At 41.8% G+C, this 27,659-nt stretch overlaps 1 protein-coding gene across 9 annotated transcripts in view; it reads right to left on the bottom strand.

Annotated features, from left to right (window-relative positions):
* Positions 1-27,659, bottom strand: part of pknox2 (pbx/knotted 1 homeobox 2) — a 400,561-nt gene that overhangs the window by 299,070 nt on the left and 73,832 nt on the right. For 6 of the 9 annotated variants that reach the window (XM_048615463.1, XM_048615462.1, XM_048615465.1 and 3 more), the window contains exon 2: positions 10,360-10,426. The gene's annotated coding sequence lies outside the window, so the exon portion shown is untranslated. Of the gene's footprint in view, positions 1-10,359; positions 10,427-14,168; positions 14,188-27,659 lie in introns of those variants that run through there. The other 3 variants (XM_048615456.1, XM_048615460.1, XM_048615458.1) reach the window with 2 other exon arrangements.

Raw genomic sequence — 27,659 nt, forward strand, 5'->3', positions numbered from 1 at the left:
TCCTGCTGCATTGTGCATAAGCCAGATTTTCAATAGCAAATAATCTGCAGTTAATTTCTGGTCTCAAGACCTTCCCTTTCATTACTTACTGTAGACTGGGTCACCCATTCCCAAGTAGACACAGAATTCTCCAAGAACGGATCAATTATCATGGTCTTGAAACGTTTTCCTGTGTGACCCCATTTTAACGTTTGTGAACAATGCAACACCTCAGAAAGAGTGGAGAGTGCAGAAGGACGGCTATATAGCTCTTATAGCTTGGGTCAGAATTTCACAGCAGCTATTGCTGTCTCACAGCTTGTGACCCGAACATTTCTGTTCCTGGCCCAAACTTTGGCAAACCTTGATATTGGGAATCATCTCTCAAAGTCAAGTACGCATGACCACAACTCAACTAATCCTCGCTCAATGGAGCAATGGATCCTCAACAGATCTACTGGTTAAAAACTCCTGAAATGTTGAGAAAAATATTAAGATTTGACAATAGCTTTTGGAGTAGATCTGTAGACAATAGCTTCTATATAGGACCACTTGAGGTAGATTGGGAACCTCATCCCTTTGGCGACTCACAGAACCTGGATTCAATTCAAATTAAAATCAAGACACAAGGTCAGTATAGGATGTCACTAAAGCACTGTGACTAATTTCATGAAATTAGGAAAACAATAGAGGTCTCACCACACAGCACATACTGTTAAAGTAGATATTGTCACTGTTCAGTGACAAAGTTTTAACACATTTTTGTCCCTTGTATATTTATTACTTACCAATGACAAAAGGCTGAAAAAATGAAATTTAACACAGCCATGTAAGCTCCAGAGCTGTTTAGCCCCTCAAGTGTCAGTTCCACCATTCAAATAAGACTGGACTCTGACCCAACTCCAAATACCCAATTATGCCCCGATCTCAATTTTTTGTAGATCAATATAGCAATTTTAGACTGAAAATTAACAAATTGTTCTTGCATCAATTTCTATTCAGGGTTACAAACATTATTCCTTCAGACAGGGTAGCAGTTTTCCAATTTTACTCCCTCAAAGCCTGGCTTTCGTTATTGATTAAACTCTTTAGTCACAGACTCTTCAGCTAGCAGAAACTGTTCCTCCCAGCCTCTCTTAAATACCTTGGAATCAAATCATGTTTTAACCTTTTTTATTTATTAAATTCATGAGGCATGGGTATTACTGGCTAGGCCAGCATACATTGTGCATCACTAACTGACTTTCAGAAAAAGGAGGTGACGGTGGTGATGAGCTCCTTTGTAGACCACTGCAGTCCTTGGGCACAGGGATAGCTGCTGTGCCATTAGTAAGGGAGTTGCAGGATTTTGATCCAGTGATATATTTCCAAGTCTGGCATAGTGTTTGCTTGGAAGGAAACATTTGGGTGGTGGTGTTTCCACTCATCTTCTACCACCTTGAAGGTCAAGGGCAGAACTCATGGGTTTGGAAGGTACTGGCCAAAGAAGCCTGTTGAATTGCTGCGGTGCATCTTATAAACCTGCATGCACTCAGCTGCCACCATGCATCAGTGGTGGAGGGAGTAAGCATTCCAGGTTATGAATGGGTTGCAAGCTAAGCAAGCCATTTTGTCCTGGATGGTTTCAACCTTCCAAATTCTAGGGCATACACCTGTTTCTTTATCTCTTATTGAATATAAAGAATAATTGAGGCCCTAACACAGATTTGTGTAAGACATGGCTAGTCAAATCCTGTCAATTGAATTCACTGTCCATTATCCCCACCATGGGCTCTTGTGATCCAGTGGTAGCATCCCTGTGGGCCGAAAGATCTGGGTTCAAATCCTTCCTGTCCTGCAGAAGTGATGAAGTGTGTCCAAACAGGTTGGTTAACGACACTCCATATTATCCCTAATTTGTCTCCCTCCACTCAGCCAACTTGTTAATCAGGTCAGTAATTTGCATTCAACATCAAGAATTTCAATTTGAGCTAACAATCATACATGAGGGTCTTTATGTAATGACTTCTGGAAGCCCATATATTTGTAAATCTATGCTACTACCTCCAATTAGCCAGAAATGTTCAAAGCTTTTGGTTATTCGATCCTTAATTATAGTCAATAATACCTTCCTGACAATAGATAATCAGCTACCTGGTCCATAATTCCTTGGATTTTCTTGAATATCCTACTTAAATAGAGGAGTCGCATTTGCAATTTTCCAAAGCAATGATTTCCAAATCAAAAAGCTTCAGAAAATTATAGTTAAGGCATCTTAATATTCTCTTACACCTATTAAATGCAGTGGATGTCAGCAACTGCCAATCTTGACACAGGACAGTTAGTGTAAGTAGTTACAAAACCACAACATTGTTGTATTAGAAGGTACCCATGAAGGTTGAAGCGAAGAGCAGGTTTCAGCCCAATCTCCAGGTGCTACACCTGGCCTGAGAATACTCACAACTGATGCCGAGCACATGAAGTAGGAAAGTGATTCTTCAACACCAACATTCTCTAACTTGAGTTAAGAACTTAGTCTCTGCTATTCATAAAACAATCTTCTTTACATTGTTCTATCTAGGCCCCACAGTATTCTGTAAGTTGCGATCAGATTTCCCCTCATCCTCCTATACTCCATCAAGGACAGATCCAAGGCCTTCAACTGCTTCTCATATGACCAGCTGCAGCATGTCATATCAGAAAACTGGTCCATTAATTCACGAGATTTTCCAGAGTAAGTGGGGTTACCAAGTCAGTTTATTTTCAGAGACATTTACAGTAACAAGAAGCAACTGCAGGGTCTTAACTGTAGAATCCCTACAGTGTAGAAGCAGGCCATTTGGCCCATCAAGTCCACACCAATCCTCTGAAAAGCATCCCACGCAGACCCATCACACCTCCCACCCTATCCCTGTAACCCTGCATTTCCCATGGCTACTCCCCTAACCTGCACACCTCTGGTCACTATGTGCAGTTTAGCACAGCTAACCCACCTAGCCTGCACATCTTTGGACTGTGGGAGGAAACTGGGAGCACCCGGACGAAACCCACACAGACATGGGAGAATGTTCAAACTCCACACAGTCGCCCGAGGCTCGAATTGGTCAGGTCCCTGGCACTGTCAGGCAGCAGTACTGACCACTGAGCCACCCTGAACGACAGCAGCTTTGAATCAAATCTGTTAGCTGATGGTGATCAACATCTCTGTAGATATTGTATGAAATCTTTCAACACAATGGCAGGCTATTCTGCCCAATGTTGGAGTTAATACACTACATAAGCTTCTCTCATCCGACATCATGTCAAACCATCTGTATAAATGGTACCTCCTGTACCTATCCAGTTGCCCCTTAAATGTATCAGCAATAACTGCCTCAAGTACTTGATGGTAACGAGTTCCACATTCTCATGGCTCTAAAAAGAAAAATCTGGGTACACGAATCAAAGAAAAAAAATGGTTCCCAAACTCAAGTTACCTCTGCTCTATTTACACATTCTTCCTGCAATCATTCTTATTGTTAGAACAGAACTCCAAAATTATTTTCATTGTGCATTCCATTAACAAATGCTGCAAGGTAATTTTCAATGACACATAGCTCCCCCATTCATTCACTCATCCTCACCTTTCTAACTGTTATTGCATGTGTCCTTCTTAAAATTCTGAAAGTATCTTACCTACACAGTTACATTTTGTCAAAATCACAAACAATTGTGAGATCAAAGTAGGTGATTCTTATGCTCAATGCTTTAAAATACAACCTTGCCTTTGGGAAATCAATTTGATTCAAAGGCACTTTGGAGAAACAGGATTCTCGGCAACATACAGTGGAGGCAACGGCCTATTGGTATTATCACTGGACTGTTAATCCAGACACCCAGGTAATATCCTGGGGGCTTGGGTTCGAATCCCACCACTGCAAATGGTGGAACCTGAATTCAATAAAAATCCAGAATTAACAGCCTAATGATGACCATGAACCCATTGCCGAGTGGTGGAAAAACCCATCTGGTTCACTAAACGTCCTTTAGGGAAGGAAACTTCCTTATCTGGTCTGGCCTACATGTGACTCTAGACCCACAATAATGTGGTTGACTCTTAACTGTCCTCTGGGCAATTAGGGATGGGTAATAAATGCTGGCCTTGCCAGTGACGCCCTCATCCTATGAATGAATAATTTAAAAAATACTGACACAGACTACAGGGCATCAGTGTAGCCTGACAAATATTCAGAGATAGTAAGAACTGCCGATGCTGGAGTCTGAGATAACAAGGTGCGGAGCTGGAGGAACACAGCAGGCCAAGCAGCATCAGAGGAGCAGGAAAGCTGATGTTTCGGTTCAGGATCCTTCTTCAGAAATGGGGGCTCTGTACTAAATAGAGAGAGGGGGGCGGTGATAGCAGGTTGATAGTGGTAGGGCTTGGCCAATGAGGTAGGAGGAGTGGACTGGTGGGAGAGAAGACGGACAGGTCAAGGAGGCAGGAATGAGAGGGGGGTGCTGGTCTTGGGATGAGGTCGAAGGTGGGGAAGTAACCTGTCTGTCTTCTCTCCCACCAATCCGCTCCTCCCACCTCACTGACCAATCCCTACTACTACCTACCTGCTATCACCGCCCTCCCCACTTATTTCAGAGCACCCTTCCCCTTCCCCTCCCCCATTTCTGAAGAAGGGTCCCAAACTGAAACATCAGCTTTCCTGCTCCTCTGATGCTGCCTGGCCTGCTGTGTTCCTCCAGTTCCACATTGACAAATATTCAGTCTTTTGGCCTAGGGAGGAGGGAGGGATGGAAGGACACATGGGAAGTGGGAAAGGGAGAGACAGCGCGAGAGCAATGAGACAAGACATCAAATGCAGGGAGCCAACAATAAGTAGAAAACTAAGAAGAAAATCAACAGCCCTTTCACCTCTTGCAGTGCTACACAACCTGATGAGGTTACAGCTAAATGCCTCTAGGATGGCATTAACTGTAATCTCCAGGTCTTCTGAGCATTCATGCAGACCAAAAGCAACTCAAATAGTAAAGCAACAGATACAGCATGCATCATTGTACAAAAACTGCACACCCCTCTGGAATTTATCTTGAAAATGGCAAAGTAGAGCTCATTTACCAAATGGAGGATGATTCTTCCTTCGTCCATCAAATTGTTAGTGAAATGTGTGAACGCTGCTGAACAACCATGTAAAGAAATGAACCAAAAAGGATTTATTGCCTTAAAAAATGGATAGAGTTGGGTTATCAGATGAGCTCCTTTTATATCTTCTCTAGATCTTCTTTTGTTTATTTGGTTCTCCTCTGTTCCCTATCTTCACTTGCAACATCACCCATTTTGTCATTCAATCTCCCCTGCCTTCCACTTGCGAAGATGTTCCTTTTATGCTGTCCCTGCTATATCTTTTACTGATTTCAATGGGAGTTCACTGACCAGAAACAAGCTCTGTTTCAAAACACTGCTACTGCCTGACCTGAGTATTTTCAGGTCTTTTCATTTTACATAATAATAGTGTTTTGCTATTGTACATTAACTGTCCAAATATCTTGGTAGACAAGGGCCTCAACAATTGCTTTTCTTGCACATTTCCTTTGGACTGTTTTCACATTTGATCAGGTCCAGAAAATCACAGAATCCCTACAGTGCGGAAGCAGGCCACTTGGCCCAGGGATTCCATACCAACCTTCCAGACACCATCCCACCCAGACTCACACCCCTACCCTATCTCTGCAACCCTGTATTTCCCAAGGCTCATCGACCTAGCCTGCACATCCCTGGACACTATGAGTAATTTAGCATGGCCAATCCACCTAACCTGCACATCCACTGTGGGAAGAAAGGAAGCACCTGGAGGAAACCTATGCAGACACTGAGAGAACTGCAAACTCCATACAGTTGCCAGAGGGTAGAATCAAACCTGAGTCCCTGATGCTGTAAGGCTGCAGTGCTGACCACCGAGTAACCATGCCAGCCTATGTAAATGAACAGCTTTCTGGCCAATACTATATTTTTGAACATTTTAAGCACATTGTCGTGCCATTAAAACACCATTTCAGTGCTTGTACTGTGATATTCAAGACTGAAATTGATGTACAGAGTACAGAGTACAATCACAAATGGCAACATGAACAGAGTGTACGCAAAGTCAGGTCATCCCAAACTATTTCTCACAACCCCAGCAGGGTGACCGGTCAAAATTATGGGGTCATGACCTCCAAATAGCAATGGCTACCATGGAGATCCAGCCAAGTGCCAACAGTTGCAAAGCCCCTTTGTATCTCACTTTTTAAGCAAAATTGTGAGTGCAGTCCAAACGCTAAATCTTGAAGAACTAAATCCTGTCCTTAAAAATACAATGAGAAGGTAGGTGTTTTTAAACATTATGGATTAAACAGCTATTTCTCCCACCCCCGCCCCGGTCCTCAAAACAGGTGGAAGGCCAAGTGCAACTCACTGGGATTCTACCCCAGGACATCCCTGTCCCGAATTTGCTCAATTGACTGTTTTTCCCAATATATAACAAAGAAAGCTGGATGTGATTGGTCTTTTCGTTCAGTTAGGATAAAGAGACAGCTGATATGGGAATAGAAATGTTACAATTAAGTGATCATCTGCACTGTACCTGACCCAATAGGGCTCAAAGATGGCACTGGATATTAAAGTGTTCCATTACACAGCACCATCATCCATCAAATAGGAGAACTCAAAACATTAAATCAGGTGATAAGGTTAATTACATTCATTGACATCCATTTGATTTTGATCTTCTGTGAATAAGGTTCCAATAATAAGACTGATTTAAAAAGCTAGCATTTATTGGGTTCTTCACACGTCCTTGATGACATTCCACAGAGCTAAATAGCCAGCAAAGTGTACCTTGAAGTGTAGCCACTATTGCGGTGCAAATGTGAATCAGCAAGCTTCCACAAAATGACAATGTTTAGATGGCCAAACAATCTGTTTCAGTTATTCTGAATAAAGAATAATTATTGAGCAGTGCACCTAGGGAGCATTCCCCGGCTCTCCTTTACAAACGCAACAGGATCTTTGTTTAAACTTTAGGGAGTAAATAGGGTTCATCTGAAAGCTGGCAGCTCTGACAATGTAAAACTCCATCCGTATTCAAACAAATTGTCAAACTAAATTACGTGCTCAATGAACATCCTCAACCTTCGAACCTTTTGATACAGTGACAAAGGCCCTGCAAATGCATCAAAATCAAGATTTTTATTCAAGCATTGCACCTTTAAGAGTGATTTGAACAGCAGCAACTAGTGCACAGCCTGAACTTGACTAGACAGATCAACTTCTGTTCTTGCAAACTTTAAATTACATTTTCAAAACTTGCACTCCAATTTACAAAAGCAAACAGCAAAATGTTTCGTAAATCTTTACTGGATAGCAAGTGATCTTATGTTTTTTTTTTGAAATGTAAAAGGTTAATTTAACATCTTAACTTATTTTGGATAAATGGGCTGTTACTTTATTCAATTCCTAATTCCACACCTTCTTACCAAGTTCCCACTGTCCTTCCCCAACGGATAGAGGCACAAATCAGTTCTCAGGTCTTCAGAGGGTCAACTCTCTCCATCTGTCCAGAGGAGTACAGTAGCTCATTGACAAAATGGCACTTCAACTTCCACAAAAACACCAGGACCAAGGACAAAACTAGGCTATTTGACTCATTCAAGCACATCTTTTAGATGTTAACATTGCTGCTTTTCAGAAGTCTGTTTCTGCATAAAAATGTTTACTCATCACTTTAGTAAAAAGACATCCTTCCCATTAAAAAACAAGGAGTTAAGGTTGAAATATTGGTCTGGGAGGAATGGATTGTACTTCAACGGACACGGGAATGGTTCTTGTGGTAGGGGCTTCACATGGACTGTTGTCCCTGCGAGTGGAATAAACAGGGTTCTAGAGATGGCTTTAAATGAATCTGGGAACAGGGAGATTCTGGATAATGGATACACGTGCTCACAAAGTAGAAGGATATGGCAGTATTACAGGGATGTTATTTCGATACCCAGAGTGAAACAGGAAGGGACAGAGTGTATAAACGTTTTGAAACGTAAGTATGATATGGAATAAGCACGATAGCAAGATATGATCTTGAATCAGAAGATGCAGAATCCGTAATGGGTGAAGATATAAAATAACAAGGGGAAGAAAACACTGGTTTGCATAATCTGTAGGCCCCCTAACGGAAGCCATATTGTAGGGCAGTGAAAAAAAAATCAAGAGATAAGGTCATGTAAAAAAGTTAATATATTAACTATAGCTGACTTTAATTTTCATCCAGATTGGAAAAAAAATCAAATTGGCAGAGGCAGCCATGAGGAGAAAACTCATAGAATGTACCTGGAAAGACCGATTCCTGGAACAATTTGTTAAGGATACAAGCAGGGATCAGACTATTTTGCTTGTGGTGATAATGAGGCAGGTTTAAAAAGCAAACACAGAATAAAAGTTCCCCTCAAAAACAGTAACCGTAACATGATAGAATTTACATTGAGAATGAGAATCTTGCGTCAGAAACAACAGGACTAAATTTCAATAATAATTACAAAGGAATGAAGGCAAAGTTGGTTAAAGTGGTCTGGGAAAAGAGTTCAGAAAAGATGGTTCATAAATGGACTTTAAGAAAGTAGTTTTTAAACCCACAAAGACATAGTGAGAAAATGAGTTATTTAAAAGGAATAAACTACCATGGTTAACTAAGGAAATTAGGGATAGCATCAAATGGAAAGAAAAATGTTCAATATGGCAAAGATTAGTGATAAGCCAGAGAATTGGGAAAGTTTCAAAACCCAACAAAAGAGGACCAAAAGATTAAAAAAAAACTGTGTAAACTAGCAAGAAACATCAAAATGGTTAGCAAGATGTCCTTTAAATAAATCAAACGGAAGATACAAGGCAAAGTGAACATAGGTCTTCCGAGAATGAAGCTGTGGAAGCAATACTGGGGAGACAGAAAATTGCGGGAGAGTTGAATTAATATTTTGCATCTGTCTTCAGGACACAGAATGAGATGTAGTCTACTTCAATGCAATGCAAAACCTTGTTCAAATAAATTAAACATTCGCATCTTTCCAAACCAAATGCTCTTCTGCATTCCCAGGGATGGAGAATGTGATTGGCTATTGTTTCAAGGCTTCACCATATTGACATCTGAACTAGTGGCCTTTGCAACAGCACACATTCATACAGAGAAATTTCACTGTGTCAACAAGGAATCATAGATACTTTAGAACTGAGTCATAACACTGGGTTTTCAGAGTTTGAGCTTTTTGGGCTAACAGTGATCCTTCTCTTTCCTAAGAGATTATAGAGCAAAGGAACATTCTGAGAAACTAACGTGTAATGATGACTTATGCATACACTTGTTCATGCAAAGATTGTTTCAAAACAGAATTTGCCTTTCTCACCTTCAAATATGTTCAGCTCTTGACCTGGGTTGCCAACTCTCCAGGATTAGCCTGGCTTCTCCAGGAATTAAAAAATGAATCTCCAGAGTATTGTGTCCAATTCTGACACAACACTTTGAAGACATGGTGAGAGCGTTAGACAGAAAATTTTAGAAATGGTCCATGGGATGGGGAATTTGAGTAAGATATTTAAGATTGTAGTTGCTGGGATTATTCTCCTTAAAAAGAGAAGATTTGATAACGGTGTACACAATTATGACTGATTTAAGAAAAGTAGATAGAAACAAACTGTTCCATTGAAGGAAGGATCAAGAACTACGGAGTACCAATATTAACTGAGCAGCAAAAGAACCAACATGTCATGAGAAAACTTAATTTTATACGTTTTTCGGTCAGGATCTGGAACACACAACTAGAGTGTGGTGGAGACAGATTAGGTCATGGCTTTCAAAAAAAGAAGAATTGGATAAGAACCTAAAGAGAGAGAAAACAAAAAGCAGAGTTATAGGGAAAGAGCTGGGGAATGGGATGACCTAGCAGAGAATCAATGCAAATAAGAAAGGCCTAATTGTCTGCTTCTGTGCTGTAAATGTTGCACAATTATATTCTACGTTGCAAGCAACTGGGAGAATTCACACAGAGGTGTTAAAGAATGTACTTTTCCCATTTTCTGTGTACCATTTTGCTTATGGATTATAAACACATTTGAAAATAGGATAAACAATTGTTTGTGAGATTTACTCAATCAAGTAAGGGTCTGTTCAGATTCCAATCAGAATGCATTGCGTCAAGGATGGACATCAAAAGCAGGAGTTTAGGGATTGGAGCTTGTTCATCACGTGATAAAATATTCAGGAATAACTTCATCCATAGTTGGCAACCCTACTCATGACACAGAAGAACAATATTTCTGTTGCCATCCTTCCAACTAACCAGCACGTTTCAAAGGCCTCAGAGACTTGTGGCATTAACTAAAGAACTTACTTACAATGCAGATTCCCCCGTGAAGTGTAATGCACTAAAGAAAGCTTCAAGTTCTCCTCTGGTACATCTGTGGAAATACAAAATAACACTGGGGTCAACTAAACTAGTCATTCGATAGAGCCTCCAATATGGTTGAGACAAAGATAATATCTAAAATTATAGCTCCTCCAGCCAAATACCCCACAGATCTCCAAAAGGAAATAGGCACCAATGGAAAAGGGAGGCATCTAGAGGGGTGAACAGAGCTTCATTGGAGAGAAAATGTTTAATCATGCAAAGTATTTCAGAGGTGGAATTCCAAATAAGTGGAATCCAGGTAACTTCAGGTTAAGCAGCCTTTGTTTGGAAGCAAGGGAATGCTGGGATAAGTGGAATAAATTGTTCAGCAGCGATAGCAACAGACAATGTACAGAGAGGGCGAAGTTATATCATTGAACAACTTTAAACTACAGCAACTAACAGTTAAATAGTACTTTTACAAAAAAAAGTAAAAATTTTAGGAAGAACCACGAGAGATCCCTATTTCCAAAACAGTTAATCTTCACCTGTTTAATATATCTCCATCACCTTCCACTCAAAATATCCTACACTGGCAAATAAAAACCAGTTCTAGTGAGAGAGATGCGATACGAAATAGGATGTGAATTCTTGTTACCTCAAGTATAGTCTTCAATATGCATTAGCACCGGAATTCAGTGAAGTGCTGGGCTTTCTTACTTGGAGGCCAAGCTTCACCTGAGAGAGTCAATCCTCAAGAATGAAAGGCCACCCTAATGAATCATGCATGATCCTGAAAGAATTTAAAAGACTGGAGGGCATAATCTCAGACTAAGGGGCCCCACATTTAAGACAAAGATGAGGAGGAATTTATTCTCTCAGATGGTTATTAATTTATGGAATTCTTTACAAAAAGCTGTTGAAATTGGACCATTCTGTATATTCAAGACTGTGATAGGTATATTTTTAAATCTGTAAGGGCATCAAGGGTTAAGGGGAAAAGGCAGAAAAAGTGCACCTGTAGATTATCATCAGTCACAATCTTACTGAATACTAAAGCAGACTTGATGGGCTGAATGGCCTACTCCTGCTCCTACATCTTATGGTCTCAACTGAGTCAGCTCAAAGAAAATGGCAAAAACAGGTCAAATGAGGTTGGGTTGTTATTTTTCCATTATTTAGACCCAAGTGCCCACTCGAGCCTTTTCTGTTATTTGATTGGATTGGATTCAATTCGATTATGGTTGGCCTTTCAGTACATCAGCTGTTCTTTCCTGCCATATTTCCATTTCTGTAATATCTTAAAAGAAAAAGGATTGATCTGTCTTGAATGCATTCAACTCAACATACAGAACTACGTGAGAAAGGGAACACTGTCCACTGAGTGAAGAAATAATTCCTCATCTCATACCTAAGGAGTCAGTCACTTATCATGTCCCGGCCACTGGCGCAATACACTCGAAATTGATTCCATCTGTTCCTAGAGTTATCACAAATGTGGAAAAATGTAGTTAAGCTTATCCAACATCCCCAATTTACCTGGCTGACAAACTCAAGTTTAAAGACAACGCTCACCATATTTACATACTTAAGAAGATAACAATTTATTTATGAGTAAATTATCTTTAACGATTAACAATTCATATTTCTTATTTGCCAACTTACAACTCATAAATTTAAAAAAAACTCTGCTTCTTAAATTCCCCTCTCACATCCAGAAAGACACATTAGACAGACAATGCATGGACATAAAGGGTGGAAAAGAGGGTGGGAAAATAGAAAATCAGGGAAACACAGTTTGATAGCACCAATTCAGATGGCAGAATTCAATTAGTTGTTTTCTTTTGTTTCTTTTCAATACTTTGATGTTGACACAAGGTTGGTGGGAGACCATTCACTGGTTAAAAGTTCATCATTCCAAGGGTTCTGGAGGTATTTTATTCCTCCTTCATCAGGGGATTTCCAGAGGAAGTGGAAAGGAAGCCAGCAAGCTGTGATGGGAAACAAACATATAGAAGGCTGGAGATTCTCACCAGTTCTTAGAACAGTCACATCAGAGTAGAAATATTGACTTTGTTTCTCTCTTCACAGATATTGCCAGACCTGCTGAGTTTCTCCAGCATTCTCTGGGTGTTTCAGATTTCCAGAATCCACAGTACTTTGCTTTCCATTTATAGCTGTAATGAGACACTTTCTGGTACATCTGGGGCAGGGCAGATTTTTGATGCTTTCTCTTTGCAGTCTAGATTTCGAATGCACTTCCCCCACACAAATCGTGGGCAGGAGCCAATCAAAATGTCGTTGTTAAGCAGCCTTAGTTCAGAAACCTTTGGCTCCATTCTGTCTGCCTTTGCTCTCACCATTCCAGGAAAAGACAACACTGCGTATACGATCCAATCTGCTAGAATAAACATGATCTTTAAAACTGTAAGCATATCTTTACAGTCAGTTCGTTTAAAGCAGTATCTTCCCTTCTTAGCTCAGAGTATATAAGGAAAATAATGTGGTATATACAATCCTGAGATTATAACTCCTTGCTCTGCAGCCAAGGTAAATTGTACTTCAGCATCTATCTTGTCAATCTCTCTGAGAAATCCTTCTAATGAGATCACCTCTCAACCTTCTAGACTTGAGAAAATATCTTCCTTTTCTCCTCAATCTCTCTTCATTAAAACAGCCTTCTTGATAATCTCGCGCACCTTTGTAGCCCAACTCAAAAAGCAAACATAAGCTTCCTTAGGCAAAGAGACCAAATCTGTACACAGTGCTGAGCCTTGATCTCACCAACACCCTATATAATTACAGCAAGACTTCCTTGTAATACTCCAACTCTCTTGCAGTAAAGGTATATTACACATTTCCCTTTCTATTATTCAAAATACATGCATGTTAACTTTGTGATTTGTGTACAAGAGTCAAATCTCACTGATTGTTGAACAAATGTTGGTAATCACTATTTTAAAACAGACTTCTGTTCTTCCTACCAAAGTGGCTTAATTTGCATTTCTCCCCATTATACTCCAGAAGCCATTTTTTTGTCCCTCAATTTTCCGGATTGTACTCCTTTCCGACCCACTTTGCATTCTTCTCAAAGCACAGACACCCCCCTAGTTTTGTATGACCAAAGTCAAACTTTCAATATTTCGATTTCAATATCTAATATCTCGCTTATGCAGTTCACTTGTTACAACCTAAAAATCATCCATTCATTCCTACTCTTTATATCTAACATTAACCAATGCTGAATCCATGCTAATACCTTAATCCCATTAATCAATCTCCATCTTGTCTAACAACCTCTTATGTCAATTTATCAAAAGCTGCCTGAAAATCTAAATTTACATAAATATATACACATTTGATATCTCTCTAATCTACCCTACCAGTCACAATTGCAAAATCCTTGAAAAGATTTGATTTTCTCCTTATAAAACCCACTAACTCTGCCCAATCCTATTTTGCGTTTCTAAGTGCCCTGTTACCACAGCACTAAAAACAGATTCCAGCAACCTGGGCTACAAATCTACTCCAAAACCTTAGAGATTCCAGCATTTCCTGATCATAGATGTCAAGTTAACAAGCATGAAATTCACTGTTTTCTCTCTTACTCTCCTTTTACGAACAGCAGGGTTATATTTGCTACCTTCTAATTCTTAAATCTACAGAATTCTGCAAGTTCAAATAAAATGCATCCATTATCTCCAACTATTTTAAAAACCTAGTAGAGGCTATCAGATCAGGGGATTTGTTGATTTCTAGGCCCATTAATTTCTCCAATACTTTACTAATATTAATTATATTAGGTTCCTCACCCTCATTAGACCCTTGGATTCCCACTATTTCCGACATAATTCTTTCTGTCTTCTGTGGAGAGAAGCAAAATATTTGTTCAACTTCACTGCCATTTATTTATTCCCATTATAATGTCAGTCATCTCTGCTTCCAAGGGGCTAACATTTACTTTTGCTCACATCCCCTTTTATGACAAGTCACAGAAGCTTTAAAAACATGTTTCAATATTTCATGCTGGTTTACTTTCACATTCTATCTCCGCCCTTGATCAATTTTCTTGGACATCCTTTGCTGAATAATATGAGTACTGTTTCCACATTGGTCCGACTTCATACAGTATGACAGGTTACATAATCAAAACCAGCATAGATTTAAAAAATATTAACATGAGCATTTCTGAAAATGATGATGAATTTTGAAACTGTCAAAGAACTGGATTAACGTCAAATAATCAGCCCCAGTGGATCCTTGTGGGCAGTAGTTTAGCACACAGTCTCGACCATTATAAAATGGGGTAGGGGAGGAGTGGTGTTGACAATCATGTTGGAACGTTACATGTAAAATGGTGCAAGATATTTACACTTGTGCAATTCAACACATTGATCTATCAGTTCTCAAAAAAGCTTAAAATTTATTCGCACATTTCAGACTGGAAACAGGCTCAAGTAAAGGATTCTATTTATTATCAAGCCTAAATCAATTACTACCTTAGCAGTAATTGGCATTGCCAGTGTTGTGATGTTTCATTATCGATGTCTGACTCTATTTGAAAGCAATTTGAATTCAGAATTGATTTGCAAGAAACAACTTTGTTTGAGGGGTCTAAATTAACATGCACTTTTTCTTTTGAACTAATTATTTCCATTCTTATCTATCTAATCATAGCCACAATTTCACTTGGAATGGTTTTCTTTTCTGATTGTGCCAATATTGTTGGTGGACACCCTCCCCCCACTACAAGGAACAAATCGTAACCCCCTTCTATTCCTCATCTACATGATGCTTTTCAATGTTATCATCCCACAGTACAGCATTAGTTTTCACATATACACTTACAGCATCCAACTGTACCTTACAACCACACTCTGAAGAAGCCAGACATTAACCCTGTTTCTCTTTCCATAGATATTGCCAGACCCGTTAAGTTTCTCCAATCATCTTTCACAACTCCATCACCATCCTCGAGAAATCAAACTGCTTCTCTGAGACCCATTACTGAATGAGCAAATATTCCCTCGAATTAACTATTACTAAGAGTGAAGCTATTATCATCAGTCACAGCTACAAACTTCACTCTCACTCCCACTCCCTGGCAATAAGTGCGAGACTGAACCAATCCATTTGCAACTTCGGTGTCACACTTAATCCAAAGATGACTTCTGGCTACACATTTGGATCATCATGAAGCCCTTCAACTTTCAGCAGTTTTTTTATTCTCTCATGGGACTGTGCATTACTGGCTGGTAAGCATTTATTCACTGTCCCCAATTGCCCTTGAAATGGTGGTGGTGAGCTGCCTTCTTGAACCTCTGCAGCTCGTATGCTCTAGGTTGACCCATAATTCCCTTAGATTGATCGACTGATTGATTGATTTATTGTTGTCACATATACTAAGAAACAGTGAAAACTGTCGTTTTGCGTGCTATACAGGCAAATCGTACCATAAAGTGCAGCAAGGTATCAGAACAGAGTGCAGAATATAGTGTTGCAGCAATGAGAAAGTGCAGAGAGAGATCAGAATTAACATTTGAGAGGTCTGTCAAAAGTCTGATAACAGCAGGGAAGAAGCCATTCTTGAATTGATTCATAAGTGTATTCAAAGTTTTATATCTTCTGCCCTACAGAAGAGGTTGGAAGAGAGGTCTTTGATTATGTTGGTTGCTTTCATGAGGCTTCTGGAAGTATAGATGGAATCAGTAGATGGAAGACTGGTTTGCGTTATGGACTGGACTGTGTTCACGACTCTCTGTAGTGTCTTGCGCCCTTGGGAACAGCAGTTGCCATACCATACTGGATGCATTCAGATAGGATGCTTTCTATGGCACATCTATAAAAATTAGTAAGACTCTTTGTGAGCATGCCAAGTTTCCTTAGCCTCCTGAGGAAGTGGAGGCATGCTGTGGCTTTGACTGTAGCGTCGACGTGGATGGACCAAGACAGATTGTTGGAGATCGTCACTCCCAGAAACTTGATGCTCTTGACCATCCCCATCTCAGCACCATTGGTGCAGGCAGGGGCATGCCCTCACCTCCGCTTCCTGAAGTCAATGAACAGCTCCTTCACTTTGCTAACGTTGATGGTGACATTGCAGGGAAGGAATTCCAGGATTTTGACCCAATGACAGTGAAGGAACGGTGCCATCTTTCCAAGGCAGGATGGTGATTGGCTTGGAGGAGAACTTGCAGGTGATGGTGTTCCCATGTACCTGCAGCCCCTGTCTTTCGGGGTAGAAGTGGTCAAGTGTTTGGAAGGTGCTGTCTGAGGGGCTTGGGAAAATTTCTGCAGTGCATCTTGAAGATAGTACGCAATGCTGTTACTGAGCATCAGTGATGAAGGGAGTGGTTGCTTATAAATGTGGTGTCGGTCAAGTGGGCTGCTTTGTCCTTGATGGAGTCAAGCTTCTTGAGTGTTGTTGGAACTGCACCCATCCAGGCAAGTGGGGAGTATTCCATCACACTCCTGACTTGTACTTTGTAGGTGGACAGGCTTTGGGGGGAAAGTCAGGAGATGAATTACTCATTTCCCCCCAACAGCCATTTTTGAAAGTGCTGTTTCTTTTCAATATTCTGCCCCTATGACAACCAGCTACACTGATCTTCATCCTCAGAGACAGCAATGAAGATGCTTGTTTTTCTGAAATTGATGGAAGTGAGCTACGCTCATCAGTCATGACAGAACAAAGTTTATTGTAATAATCTGTGGGCAGTATTTCATGGAAAGTAAAAGTGTAGCCTTCACTTAATCTCTGTAGATCCAACCTCTTTTTTCCTATAATATTTCTCCTGTATGTCTTCTTCCCATGAATATCTTTTAATTACGCCAATGTTTCTTTTCCATTTTTATCATTAATTAACTTGTAAAATTGTAAACCTGGGGCTCCCTAAAGACCTTGGGTGAAATCTTTGAGACACTGGGGTCAATCCTGCCCTCTGGAGAGCTGACAAGAGATCCATGCTACAGTATTCCTAGCCTCTGACCTGTTATAGTAGCCATTGTACTTGTATAGCAAGTTCAGTCGATTTTCTGGTCAATCTGACTTTATGATGAAGGGAAGGTTATTGATGAAGCAGCTGAAGATGGTCTGGCCTAAGACACTATACTGAGGAACTCCTGGAGAAATGTCATGGGAGCCAAGATGACTGACCGCCAACAACTGTGCCATCTTCCTGTCTGCCAGGTGTGGCCTCAACTAACGAAGATTTAACCCTTGATTCAGATTAATTCCCGTTTTGCTAGTGCACCTTGATGCCACATTGAGTTGAATGTGGTCTTGACAGCAAGGGCAGTCACTCTCACCTCACCTCCGGAATTCAGCTCTTTTGCCCATGTTTGAACTAAAGCTGTAATAAGATCAGAAGCTGAGTGGCCCCGGTGGAACTCAAACTGGGCGTCACTGAGCAGATTATTGCTGAACAACTGCTTGAGAGAACTGTTAAATGACACCTTCCATCACTTTACTGACGATTGGGAGTAGACTGGTGGTGGTTGTTTGCTGAGGCGTGGGGTGGTGGCGGCTGCATAAATGGCTGGGTTCGATTTGTCCTGCTTTTCACGCAGGACACAATTTTCCACATTGTCCTGTAGATGACAGCGTTGTAACTGAATTGGAAATAGCTTGGTTCTGGAGTACAAGTCTTCAGTACAATTGCCAGAATGTTATTAGGGCCCATAGCCTTTGCAGTATCCAATGCCTCCAACAGTTACTTGATATCACATTGAGTGAATCAAATTGGCTGAAGCCTGGTATCTATAACGTTGGGGACCACTGGAGGAGGTTGAAATGAATCATCCACTTGGTACTTCTCACTGAAGATTGCTGAAAAATGCTTCAGCCTTATCTTTTGCACTTGCATGCTAGATTCTTTTATCATTGTGAATGAGGATATTTGTGCAGCCTTTTCTTCCAGTGAGTTGTTTAATTGTTCATCACCATTCACAATTAGATGTGGCAAGAATGCAGAGCTTAAAGTGGTCCATTGATTGTGGGATCACTTAGCTGTGTCTATTACATGCTGCTAATGCTGTTTGGCATGCAAGTAGTCTTGTTTGGTAGCGTCACCAGATTGACATCACATTTTTAAGTATGCCTGATGTTGCTCCTGACATCCCTTCCTGTACTCTGTTGAACCAGAGCTGATGTCCTGGTTTGATGGTAATGGTTGAGTGGGGGATATGCCGGGCCATGAGGTTACAGATTGTGCTGGAGTACGATTCTGCTGCTGTTGATGGCCCACAGCGCCTCATGGATCCCCAGTCTTGAGTTGGTAGATCTGTTCCATTTGGCACAGTGATAGCACCACACAACACAATGGAGGGTAATCTCAATGTGAAGGCTGAATCTTGTCTCCATGAGTGGTCATGTGCAGTGGTCACTCTTGCCAATACTGTCATGGACAAATGTTGGTAAGGATGAGATCAAGTACGTTTTTCCTTGTTTTTGGTTCCTTTACCACCAACCTCCAACCTCCATCAAATCACTCAATTTACCTCTGAATCAGCTTACCTGCTGCTGAATTCCTCATTAACGTCTTTGGTACCTCCAGACTTGAGATATTCAACACATTCCTAGTGGTGTCCTGCATTGCACTCACCGTAAACCTGAGGTCATCAAGTTGCTCATGTCTTAACACGGGCCAAGCACCAATTGTCACCCGTATACTACTGACTTAGGTTAGTTTTAGCGCAGGATTAAAAAATATCTGGATTTTAAGATTCACATCTTGCATTCAGATCTCTCTCATTCCCTCACTATCTTTAATCTCCTCTAACAATTTCTCCTCAGAAATCTATGCTCACCTAATTCTTGCCCCAATTTTTGTGTCGCCCCAATTTTTGTGTCTCCCATATTGAACGACATGGGATATACTGCACAGACAATTGAGCCCAAGCAGTCCATGTCTCAAGCCTCTGCTCATCTTTCTTTCTCTATGTCTATTATTGTATCCTTCTATTCCCTCAAAAATTTACTTGTCCAACTTTATGCATCAATACTTTGAACTTCCACTGATCTCTTTCACATATTCTCACCTCTCTCTGGGTCAGATGTTTCTTCTGAACTCCATATTGGATTTCTTGATGAATGATGCCCTTCTTCACAAATGGAAATATTTTGTAAATACTTCATCAAAACCTTACACGCACACACGCAAATATTCTCCAATCTTCTCCAATACATCTACATCACTTTTAGAAAACGGAAATCAGAACTACATGCAATACCATTAAATGTGACCTAATCAAGATTCCATACACCTTCAACGTAACTTCTGAGTGTTTCGATTATGTCCAGAAATAAAGCCAAATGCTTGGTTTGCATTTATTAAATGACCTTTCTGAGCTATAGAGCATTGTCTTGTGATTATATTTGCACTGCAAAATCCCTGACTTTGTGCATGCCACTTAGATTCTCACCTTCGATGAAAGAAATGGCCATCCTATTCTCACCAAAATATTTAATTCTCAGTGTATCTGCCAATTAATTTCCCAGTTTGCATGTTCTTTAATTGTTGACCATGCCTTCTGTTACTTGGGGCCCAAACAATGCAGTTCTCACCTTACATATCACTATCTTTCCTCTACAAAGCCTAACGCTTTGAGCAAACCTCTGGTCATCTGCCCTTTCTGGTTCTCTGCTGTTTTATAATGCTCCTATGTAGTGCCATTACACTTTATTACATTAAAGGCATTAGATAATAAGTTATTGTTATGATTCAATTAGATTAGCAACAAATGTACTCAGTGCTTTGATGCAAATAGATAGTCTATTGCCTGTGGCAGTTACCCAACCCACTTGTACAGTAGAGGCTTTGAAACGATATCAGAGAAGCATAGAGAAGACAGAGCTTCTTTTGGCTAATGTTGGAAAAACCCAATGTTGATAAAAGGTCCCCACAATAGCCTCGAGGTGAAGATACGATTTTATGGTATAAAGACCAAAGAAAAACTCACCTCATGTTTAACAGATTCTCACGGTGTTGAAATGAAACTAAAAGTGAAAATGTTTTCTTCCTTACCCCCAGAGTTCCCACTTAGACAATAATAGCAGCTTGCATTTACAATAGTACCTTTAATGTGATAAGATGTCAGAGGGCTCTTCACAGGAAATCTGGTATGGGTAGCTACCCAAGGATATTAGGACAGATGATCGAACCCTAGTTAGAGACAGGATTTATAGAACATCTTAAAAAGCATTTGAAGCATTACCCAGTGAAGCAGTCGAGGCTACTTCGTTGAACGTTTTTATGGCACAGATAGATTTTTGAACAGTATAGGAAATAAGGGTTATGGTGAGCAGGTGGGTGTGGAGCTGAGTCCACGAAAAGATCAGCGATGATCTTGTTGAATGGCAGAGCAGGCTTGACAGGCCAGATGGCCTACTCCTGCTCCTATTTCTTACATGCTTAAAAAGGAAGAATGAGATGTGTCAGGCACAGGTTTAGAATGGGAATTCCAGAGCTTAGGACCCAAGGAGCTGAAGGCATGTTTAAAATTTGAGAAGATTTGTAGCTTGCGTTGTTTTTGAGGTTGTAGACATGCTCGCTGAGCCAGTGGGTTTGGTTGCAAATGTTTCATCATCCTGCTAGGTAACATCAGTGCGCCTCCAATGAAGCGTCGGTGTTCTGTGCCATTTGTTATTTATATGTTCGGTTTGCTGGGGTGGTTGGTATTAGTCCCGGTTCTGATTCTCAGTGGTTTGTGCACAGGTCTAATTCAATGTGTTTGTTGAAGAAGTTCCAGTTAGAATACTAGGCCTCCAGGAATTCCCTGGTGTGTCTCTGTTTGGCTTGTGCAATTATAAATGTGTCATCCCAGTCAAACTTGTCTCTCTTGCTGTTTGTGTGTAGTGAGACAAGTGAGAATTGGTCGTATCTCTTGGTGGCAGTTGCTGTTTGTGTATCCGTATTGTCAGTCTTCTTCCAGTTTAGCCAATGTAGTGTTTCACACATTCCTTGCATGGTATTTTGTATATTACACTGGTTTTGGGTATGGGATCCTTTACATTCGTCAGTAGCTGTCGTAGGGCGGTTGTTGGTTTGTGGGACACCCTAATAACTGAAACAGAACCAAAGTGGTACCAAACACCCCAACAAACTGAGGCATATAAATAACAAGCAGAACAGAACACCGAGGCTTCACCGGAGGTGCACTGACGATGTTACCTAGCGGGTGACAAAACGTTTGCAACCAAACCCACCAGCTCAACGAGCATGTCTATAATCTCAGCTGAAGGTATGCTTATGAAGATCAACTAAAATCCAGGTTATGCAAGTAGCCAGAATTGGTAGAACACAAATATCTCAGAGGTTTGAAGACCTGAAGGAGATTACAAGCAGAGATGTTACAGCAGAAGGCATTTCAAAACATTGTGAGAATTTTCAATTGGCATGTTGCCAGTCTGACAGCCAAAGTTGATGTGTATCGCAGGGGTGATGGGTGAATAGGATTTAAAGAGAGATGAGTTTTTGGCAAAGCTTTGGGTGAACTCAAGTTTCAGTAAAAGTTGAAGAGGGTGGCACACAACGTATTGAAACAGTCAAGAGGCAAAGGTGTTTTCAGTGGGAACTTTAGCAGAAAATCAACTGAGGCAAAGTCAATGCAGATGCTGGGGAGGTGAAAGTCGACAGCTTGATGATGCTGTTAAAAAGTTGGTCAAAACTTCAACCTGAGACAGGAGTGAGTCGAGACACACCAAAGTGACTTCATACAACTGACATAAAACATAGAACTGTGGATGCTGGAAATCTGAAACAAAAACAAATTCTGGAGAAACGTAGCAAATCTGGCAGCATCTGTGGAGACAGAAAGAGTTAACACTGAGTCTGGTATGACTCAACTTCAGAATTAAAAAGTCGAGTGTATTTTTGATTTGGTCTGTCATCATTGCAGCAGACAAACCAGATTTTAACATTCAGACTGTTTACAATAGCATGTACCCACAAGATAGAGGGAAATCCAGCAGGCTTTTCAAACAGAGCTTTTCCATCGACCCAGCCGATACAACACTGCCAGCATGAGAAATTCCAGCTGCTCTGCAGGGGCATTACAAGTCCCCCCATGACCTCTGACCTAAGGACTGAAGCCATCAATCTGGATTCCTGTAATACAGTAACTTCTATCGGTAAGGATATAAACCAAGATTAGGTAGGCTTCACACCTGCAAACCCACTGCAATCAAATAGCTTGTCTGTTTCTCATGCAAAATAGATGGAGCACCACAGAAACTATGTCAACATGAACCAGGATGAGTGCAAGAGTTGCAAATTACAATACTAGAGTTTACCGAAAGGAATGGAACAGGGCCTTCGGCCCTCCAAGTCTGCGCTGACACCTTTTGCCCTTCCATACTAAAACTGTCGTCACTTACTGGATCCATATCCCTCTATTCCCTTCCTATTCATGTATTCATCCAAGGGCTTCTTGAATGCTGTTATTGTGTCTGCTTCCACCACCTCCTCTGGCAACATGTTCCAGGCACTCACCACCCTTTTTGTGGAAAACTCATCTCGCACATCTCTTTTACATATCCTCCCTTGCACCTTGAACCAGTGTCCCCTAGTAATTGACCCCTCCACCCTGGGAAAAAGCCTCATACTTTCCACTCTGTCCATGCCATTCACAATCTTATAAACTTCTATTAGATCACCCCTCAATCTCCCGCGTTCCAGTGAAAACAAATCCAGTGTATCCAACCATTCCTCGTAGCTAAAATCCTCCATATCAGGCAACATCCTGGGAAACCCTCTCCAAAATATCCACATCCTTCTGGTAATGTGGTGACCAGAACTGTACGCAATACTCAAAGTGTGGTCTAACTAAATTTCTATAAAGCTGCAGCATAACTTGTCTATCCTTATACTCAATGCCCCTTCCATTCAAGGGGAGCATGCCATTGGCCTCTTTTACCATGTTATCTACCTGTGCTGCCACCTTCAGTGATCTGTGGACCTGCATACCCAGGTCCCTCTGGATATCAACACTGCTAAGGGTTCTGCCATTCACTGTAAAATTTCCACCTGTACTTGGCCTTCCAAAATGCATCACCTCTGGATTAAACTCCATCTGCCAGTTTTTCTGCCCATGCCTCCAACTGTTCTATATCCTGCTGTATCCTCTGATAATTCTCCTCACTATGCGCAACTCTAACAATCTTTGTATCCTCTGCAAACTTGCTAATTAGATCATCCAAGTTTTCCTCGACCACAAACAGCAGAGGTCCCAGCACTGATCCCGATGGACCGCCAGTCACAACCATCCATTCCGAAAAGCATCCTTCCACTGCTACCCTCTGTTCTCCTATGAATCAGCCAGGTCGGTATCCACCTTGCTAGCTCACCCCTGATATCATGTGACTTCACCTTTTGTACCAGTCCGCCATGAGGAACCTTATCAAAGGCTTTACTTAAATCCATGTGGTCAACATCAACTGCTTTTCCTCAATCATCTTTATCAACTCCTCAAAAAACTCGATCAAGTTAGCGAGGCACGACTTCCCCTGCACAAAACCATGCCGCCTGGCACTAATAATTCCATTTGCTTCTAAATGTGCATAGACCTTGTCCCGGAGAACCTTTTCCAATAATTTCCTTACCACTAACATGAGGCTCACTGGCCTGTAATTTCTTGGGTTATCCCTGCTACCCTTCTTAAACAATGAGACAACATTGGCTATTCTCCAGTCCTCTGGAAGCTCACCTGTAGCCAACCAGGATACAAAAATGTCTGTCAATGCATCAGCAATTTGTTCTCATGCCTCCCACAATATTCTGGGATAGATCCCATCAGGACCCAGGGACTTATCTACCTTAGTACATTTTAGATGCACAACACCTCTTCCTTCTTAATAGCAACTTGGCTTAGAAAGCCAATACTCCTTTCCCTGTGATCATCCACCACCAATTCCTTCTCTTTGGTGAATACTGACACAAAGTATTTGTTTAGGTTCTCACCTACCTCTTTTGGTTCCACACAGATTCCCTCCTTTTTCCTGGAGTGAGCCAACCCTATCCCTAGCTGCCATCCTGCTCTTTACATGTATATAAAAAGCCTTGGATTTTCCTTTCATGACCCCTTTAGCCCTTCTAGTTCCTTGTTTAAGTTCTTCCCAACTTTCCTTAAATACTTCAAGGGCTTTGTCAATTCCCATCCTCGTAGACATTACACGTTTCCTTTTTTTTTGACCAAGGTCATAGCATCCCTGGTCATCCAAGGTTCACGTAACTTGCCTTTCCTATCCTTTATTCTCACAGGAACATGCCACTCCTGAACTCTTATCAACTGCCGTTTGAAATACTCCCATGTCCAATGTGGATTTACCCTCAAACAGCTGCCTCCAATCAAAATTCTCCACTTCCTGCCTTGTATTGTTGTAGCTGGCCTTTCCCCCAAGTTAACACCTTTACCTGAGAAGTGCTGTTATCCCTATCCACAAGTATCTTAAAACTCGCAGTATTATGGTCTCTACTCCCAAAATGCTCCCCCACTGAAACTTCATTCACCTGGCCGGGCTCATTTCCCCAAACCAGGTCCAGTATAACCCCTTCTCTGGTTGGTCTGTCTGCATGCTGTGTCAAGAAACCCACCTGAAACGTCCTTACAAATTCTGCCCCATCTAAGCCTCTAGCTCAAAGTGAGTCCCAGTCAGTAGAGGGGAAGTTAAAATCAACCACCACAACAACCCTGAGATAGTAAGAACTGCTGATGTTGGAGTCAAAGATAACACAGTGTGGAGCTGGAGGAGCACAGCAGGCCAGAGGAGCAGGAAAGTTGTCAGGGCCCTTCTTCAGAAATGGGGGAGGGGGAAAAGGAGCTCCGAAATAAATCAAGAGAGGGGTAGGACTGGGGAAGGTAGGTAGGATGGTGATAGCTGAGTGCAGGTAGGCAGTGATGGGGATTGATCAGTGAGGTGGGAGAAGCGGATAGGTGGGAGAGAAGATGGACAGGTTTTGTGAGGTCAAGGAGGCAGGGATGACGGGGAGGTTGGTCATGGGATAAGGCCGGGGGTGGGGAGATTTTGAAGCAAGTAAAGTCCACATTGAGACCATTGGGTTGTAGGCTCCCGAGGCAGAATATGAGGTGCTGCTCCTCCAGTTTCCAGGTGACGTCATTGTGACACTGGAGGAGGCCCAGGATGGACTTGTCGCCCAGTGAGTGGGAGGGGGAGTTGAAGTGGTTTGCGACTGGGAGGTGTTGTCTCTTGTCACGAACTGAGTGCAGGTGCTCTACAAAGCGGTCTCCGAGCCTCTGCTTGGTCTCACCGATATAGAGGAGGCCACATCGGCAGCAGCAGATGTAATAGACCACATTGACAGGTGAAGGTGAACCTCTGTCTGATGTGAAAGGTTTATCTGGTGCCTTGGATGGAGGTCAGGGGGAAAGATGTAGGGGCAGGTATAGCACTTCCTGTGTCGGGGTGGTGGGTCTAGTGGGGAGCGTGGAGCGGACAAGGGAGTCATGGAGAGAGCAGTCCCTACGAAAGGCAGGGAGGGGTTGGGAGAGAAATATACCTTTGGTTGTGGGGTCAGATTGCAGGTGGCGGAAGTGGTGGAAAATGGTGCATTGAATCCGGAGGTTAGTGGGGTGATATGAGAGGACAAGGGGTATTCTGTCTTTGTTTTTGTTGTGGGGAGGGGATGTGAGGGGAGGGGATGTGAGGGCAGAGGTGCGGGAAACGCAAGAGATGTGGTCGAGAGCAATTTCAACCACTGAAGGGGGACAAGTTGTGGTCCTTGAAATAAGAGGATATCTGGGATGTGTGGAAGTAGAACACCCCCTCTTGGGAGCAGATGCGGCAGAGGCGGAAGCGGAGGAATTGGGAGTAGGGAATTGCATTCTTGCAGGACAGTGGGTGAGAGGAGGTGTAGTCTAGGTAGCTGTGGGAGTCGTTGGGCCTGAAATAGATGTCAGTTGAGGCGTTCACCAGAGATGGAGACAAAAAGGGGTCCAGGAAGGAGAGAGAGGTATCAGAAATGGTCCAGGTCCTCTGATGCTGCCTGGCCTGCTGTGCTCCTCCAGCTCCACACTGTGTCACAACAACTTTGCTGTTTTTACATCCTTCCAAAATCTGTCCACATATTCTCTTCTCTATCTCCTGCTGGCTGTTGGAAGGCCTGTAGTGTACCCCCAGCATTGTGATTGCACTTTTCCTATTCCTGAGTTCTACACATGTTGCCTCACTGCATGAGTCCTCTGATGTATCCTCCCTCAGTACAGCTGTGAGATACTCCTTTACCAATAATGTAACTCCCTCACCCTTTTTACATCCCCTTCTATCACACGTGAAACATCTAAATCCAGAGACATTCAGCTATCAGTCCTGTCCCTCTTTTAGCCAAGTCTCTGTAATCACAATTATGTCATAGTTCCACGTACTAACCAAAGCTCTGAGTTCAACTACCTTGCCTATTATACTTTTTGTATTGAAACACATGCATTTCAGACCACTTCCCCTATTTTTTTCAAGCAGCGTTTCCCTGCCTGTTCTCGTTCTTAGTAATGTTTGCCTTGGTTTCTATCTCTCCCTCAATTTCTGCGTCTACTGCCCTACTCTTTTGGTTCCCGTCCCCCTGCCACACTGGTTTAAACCCTCCCCAACCACTGTAGCAAGTACTATCCCCCACCCCTCAGGGCATCAGTCCCGGTCCCGCCCACAGTAACCCATCCAGTTGGTACAGGTGCCACCTCCTGCAGTATTGTCCCAATGCCCCATGAATTTGAAACCCAGCCCCTCAAGCCATTTTTTCATGAATTACCAAATTAAACCCAGTATAGAGCAGAAATTAAAATGTGTGAAACAGGAATAATGGCCAAATATTAGGGCTCTCAATGGCAGAATCCCTTTCAAATCAATAACGAAGAACTTTGTGCATGCAGTACACTCAATCAAATGTGACGTGACTGAGCCCCAGCCAGGAATAATTTTGACAGAGATTACTTACATTTCATCGTCAGCGATAATCTACCAATGTAACATGGACCTTTATTGAAATTCATGGGGCGCACTTTGTTTGATAGCTGAGAGTGCGAACTTCTGTCATAAGTGACAGATAGAAGATGGTCTTGGCAAGAGAGAGAGAGGAATATTTTGATTTAGAATTTAAAAAAGCTGAAACTCTGTCAGAATCTTTTTTTACTATCCTGTGGCACTCACTGCGTGAATTATATAGAGATAGCAAGAACTGCCGATGCTGGGGTCTGAGATAACACAGTGTGGAGCTGGAGGAACACAGCAGGCCAGGCAGCATGAGAGGAGCAGGAAAGCTGACGTTTCGGATCGGGACCCTTCTTCAGAAATG

The sequence above is a fragment of the Rhincodon typus genome, chromosome 32, assembly GCF_021869965.1.
Source record: "Rhincodon typus isolate 14 chromosome 32, sRhiTyp1.1, whole genome shotgun sequence".
Lineage (NCBI taxonomy): Eukaryota > Metazoa > Chordata > Chondrichthyes > Orectolobiformes > Rhincodontidae > Rhincodon > Rhincodon typus.